The following is a 5,329-nucleotide window of genomic DNA, read 5'->3' as shown; positions in this document are numbered from 1 at the left end:
ACAAACCAAACACTGGCTCCAGACAGGGCCTTTTATGTTTTTTATGAAAGTCACCGCCACCATAACTAACCTACACACTTGGAAGGCGGGGGTTGGGCTGGAGGGGTATTTGGATGGTTGCAACCTGCAATAAACCTTTTAGATACCACTGAATCTACACACTGGACCCTTTTAAAGGACAAGCAACACTAACTGAAAAGCAGGAAATGTACTTCACACCAAAACCCAGAACAGTGATAATCGTAGCATTTTGCGAACTCATCCGTTTTCATATAGAGTTCTTTTCTAAATAACACTCATATTTGTTTTCAAATGTATGTGGATTTTTATATGAAGATTTTTGCAGGCAGTGCTTAACTCTTTTGTATACATGCAGTCTAAGCCAGGCCTTAAAGGATTTTAAATGTAACTCCTGGTGAGCATTTTCCAGCTGATAAAACAGTTGAGTTCCCCTATGTGTTGCTAGGGTTTAAATAATGTTACACAGGCACATTTTCAGGTTTCCTTTTGATTAATTAAAGCACTTAAATCAGTCCAGACTGTGGTAAACACAATCATGTTTAAACTGATTTTAGAATCAGTTAGTGTTGTAGCACTCCTCAGCCATCAGACTCAACATAATCCTAGAAATGGAAGGTATAAGATAAGATTTCTTTCATCAGTGTTCCTTGTTACTGACCTGACAAAAAAGCAAGCAAAACATAGTTTGCTGCATACAGTTGTATCTTTTCTTCTTGTTTCTCGCAAAAAAGTGCCAAACCCTGTTATTATAGTGTGTAAATAATGTTTTTAAAGACACTTGTTAAAGGTTTTAAAAGAAAATATGTACGTGGAGGGTTTACCTCTTGTATTGTTTACATGTAGTGAATTCTTAGTAACTGTCTTTAAATTGTAAATCTTTTCACTCTTTAATTGTTTGTAAGTGTCCCAACATGGAAATCAGAAGCTGGCCAAAGGACTTTACATGAGGTTAACTGTTGATTCTCAGTAGCACTCTGATATGGGAGGATGCTGAAGGGGGGTTATGGCAATCAATAAGTAGCCTATGCATATCTTTTCTTTCACTACAAAGTGAGATGTCCCTTCAAGATAATGTAACATTTCATACAACCTTTGTATCTGGAGTAAATCTTCTTCAGCCCAGTTACCAGTTTCACAAATCAGAATATTTAAATAATGCTGGATTAACTCTGAAACTCATTGTATGTACTTGTGTACATACTGTACATTGGAGACATTTGTATGGCTTGTGGCTACATTATTTTATTTCTGTGAAGTTAACTTTTATGATTGGCGATTAGAAGTATTCGGCAGATGCGGCTGGCTGGCTGGCTGGCTTGTGATCTCATGCAAGTTATGTGTGTGGTTAAAAAGTTTGTTTAAAACAGTCTCTCTATATGCAAACCAAATCCATCTGTCCTTTTTTAACTTGTTGAAATGAATGTAATTCAGAATGTGCAAGTCTCCACTCACTTTCAAGATGTTTGCTTCTCTTCACCTGTCATATCTTGCCAGAAGTTATAATTGGCCAGTCTTGACTTCTCTAAACTGGCTTGTGCCTGAAGACCTGAAGCTGTGAACTTGTTTGTAAGTTTTCTAAATCTTGGTAATAAACTGTAAACTCTGTATTAACTTATTTGTCTTTGTGGGTTTTTTTTTTAAAGTAACAGTCTGACTAGCTGATGTTGGTTCTGAAAATAATCAGAATCAGAAATACTTTAATAATCCCAGGGGGAAATTAGTTTTGTTACAACACTCCAGATGACATATTATACAAACAACATATATATACAAAGAGTGCAAAAGAATGAATAAATGTCTATAATTTTGAGTCAGAATTACAGAGGGGGGGTGTCTGACTCTCTGAGGGAGGCGTTGTAGAGATTGATGACCACAGGCAGGAATGATTTCCTGTGGCGTCTGTAAGTTCGGCTCTGGGTGACGAAGGAGTTCATTCGCTGAAGGTGCTCCTCTTCAGCAGAAGACTTATGTTAAAATTCTGATACTAAAGAAAATTATTCAAGTGCAAGAGAAAGGTCTACATGAAAAATAGTGCTACCAACCTGGGTTGGCTGAAATTAAATTACCGCAGACTGCCAGTGCACAACATTGCAGCTCTCCTCTCCAGTAGCTCGCAAGTTTTTTCAGACATCAGGAACAGAGAATTTTTTGGTCTGTCATGATATGTCCTTGGATCCAATGTGGACCTGTTTTTTTGACACCTGTTTTAGTGTAGTAGCACACCTTAGCCACTCTACTGGTATTTGCTCCTTGTGTAGAGATATATAGTTCAGTTGGTTTCTTTTTCCTTATAAAACAAGGAATATGAGTCCCATGCTGGGGCTGCACCTGCTGCACACCTGCATCCGGCCACCCGTTATGTTCACCCCCGCAGAATCTTTGACTCGTTTATAGACACGCAAAAGCACAGGTGGTACTAATAACATTAATGATGGCTCTGTTCCATTTGTGAGACCCACTGAGCCAGCATGCACATAAACAAGGCCTTGGACTTAGCACAGCTAAATGGATAGCAGCCATTCTTAATGTTAGTAGTTACCTCAGTGCTTTTCCTGCTATGACATGTCAAAATGTCTGCTGTGAAAATGGCCTATTGCGTAAAGACTGCAATTAGTTCACCACATTAGGCGAGTCATCTGAGTAGAGCGTCCCTCCTTGAGAATCAGGTCAAATGCATCAACATCTCCAGGATAAGAGCCTGTATTTGTGTCTGGAATATAATGGTATGCAACTGTCAAATCAAATACCAAAAGTTGGGTGACACGACCAAGACATACAATGGCACAACAACAAATAGCCCCTAAATACAAAGTGACAATGTCATCATGGTAATTGTTATTTCTTCATTCCTTATATTTTCATCTGTTTCAGCTCTTCACTGTATGTGTTTCATTTTCTCCATTTCCATTTTTCTGTAGTAAACTGTTCTACAGGTGTATTAAAGGATATTATCCTTATTATTTAATATCTAACACTATCCCTTACCCTCAGTCAAATGTGCTATAAACAGGTGCTGTACGTGCCCACATGCACAATTCCAGGTGCACAACCACACACAAAATCCCCTGATGACACCTCATCAGCCAAGGGCAAACTGCCAACCACCTCACACTCTGCCTGTCTCAGAGAAAAGCTGTGGATTTGTTGAGGTGCACCAGGGTGGACGTCACTATCACACAGACACCAAAACAGACTAGATGTGTTCTGACATACCCAGCTACACCAGTCTTCCCTGTCCAATGCCAATTAAAACAAGGGTAAAGTCTACTACCGTTCTTCTTCCTTTGGCTGTAAGTGTTGTATTTTATGCAATACTTTATGGATCATTGTAGAAAAAGTAAGTACATTTTCTTTCCTCCAGGTGGAAGGTTTAGTTACAGAAAAATAATGTAGGTGCTGGAAAGAAACTTGTTGTCTTCTTCAAGGTAACTTCAACAGCATGGATGTTTGCTGACATTGGGACCTGAGGCCTTTTTTGGTTTACAGGTTACACATTCACCACAGCTGGGTGGTTAAAGCAACCTCAGCATAAAACTTGTTATAAAAAGGATCCGAAACTCAGCGCTGCAGTAACAAATCCAGTGTTTATGTATTACGTTCTAAAGTTAATTACAGTTGTTAAATTTGTTCACCCATATGTTTTCATAATGCAGTTCACCGCTCACCCGTCTTGTTTGCTTTGTACAGCTGCAGATTTAGTGTGGAGTTAGGAGTGTTTCATTTCTTTTGTTACAATGTGACTGTGGCCTACGCATTCACAGTGTGTGAAAAACAGACTTCATTATCAAAATGTTCACAGTGTTGACAGCTTTGCACTGACAATGCAGTCGTAGTCTTGCTGTCAACAGGGCAGGTACAAGATGAGAGTTGTTAATGACATCAGTCTCTTGTGACTGCCTGCAGAACTGAAACATAAACAATTAGGTAAAAGAATATTTTTTTTTATGTTGTACGGTGTCCTCGAGTGCCCAGAGAGGCGCCTTTAAATAAAATGTATTATTAATTCCCAAAGAAAAAAAATATTTCAGTGATGTTTTCATGAATCAAGATTAGGTTTCCTACCTGCTTCTAGCAAGGTCTTTAATGGAGAATCAAAATGTTCTAAAGACCAGTATATATTTTCCTGCCTTATAAAATCTGAAATACTTCTGTGGTAAACTTCAAACAGCTGTTAGTTGACCATGGTTTGTCCTGTGTAGTGTACAAGACTCTTCATCTGTTCTAGTTATTCTGTCATTTTTATGCACAACCACCTGGCCAAGGTCAATAAAGTTTAACTACTGACTCAATTGAGAAACATCACAACTCCCAGTGGAGTCATCTGCATGCGTGCGTTGACATGACTCCATTACTTTGTAAGCACAAATTTTGGTATTCAAGAAATGAGAAATGAAACTCCCTGATATTTCTGTGGTTAATCTGCTGGTTATATGATGCACTCAGTTCTTCAGAACTGTGCATCTCCACTTTCCTCTGTCTACTGCCAGCATTTAAAATCTAAATGATCAATGAAAAGATCACATATATAAAGACTAGGCTACATCCTGTGAAATGATGGGAGATGCGAGAACTGCTCTTAAGAAATGCCCCACTCACGTCTGAAAAGCAGAAGCCAATGGAAAAAGTGAAAAAGAGCTTACACACAAATTGGAGTGCGACTCAGGTGAGTATGTTGTGGTGATCCAGAGAGCTTGCTCTAATCCCAGGCCATACCATGAGAGTTATGCTGACCACAGTTAATTCACAGACTTCAGCCAAGTGAAAATCTGCAAGTCCATCTGACCAGGAAAAAACACTGGTCCAACGGGTCCAACAGTGCATTGCCTGTGTCAGGCATTGCATGTATCAGTTTTTTTGTCATGCACATTTATCTTGCTCATATTGCCCCATTTTTGGACATACGTGTTTATCATCAGACAGTGATGATATGCACCTATATGTAGGCTAAAATCACACATAAGAGTGTAGTTCAATACTGTAAGATATTCTGGAGTCAACGGTCTATAATATAATAATATATTTTTTATCACAATTGTAAAGGGCATTAAGAACTTTCTATTTTAAAAGAATAAAAACCAACAAGATGAATAATATACTAGGTAGACATGAATACTACCCTTCCAAGACATTCTAAGTAACCTTTAATAATAGCAGCTCAGTGAGGCTGTATTTTACGACGGAGTATTAGGGCCAGACTAAGATAATTTTTTTGGGGGGGGAATTACAAAAATAAAGTCATAATATTACGAGAATAAAGTCATAATATTAGGTCTACGAGAATAAAGTCGTAACATTACGAGAAAAAAGT

Source organism: Morone saxatilis, unplaced genomic scaffold (genome assembly GCF_004916995.1).
Source record: "Morone saxatilis isolate NCDOM2014 unplaced genomic scaffold, NCSU_SB_2.0 Contig5, whole genome shotgun sequence".
In the NCBI taxonomy this organism is placed as follows: Eukaryota; Metazoa; Chordata; class Actinopteri; family Moronidae; genus Morone; species Morone saxatilis.
Note: the sequence above shows the minus strand (reverse complement) of the source record.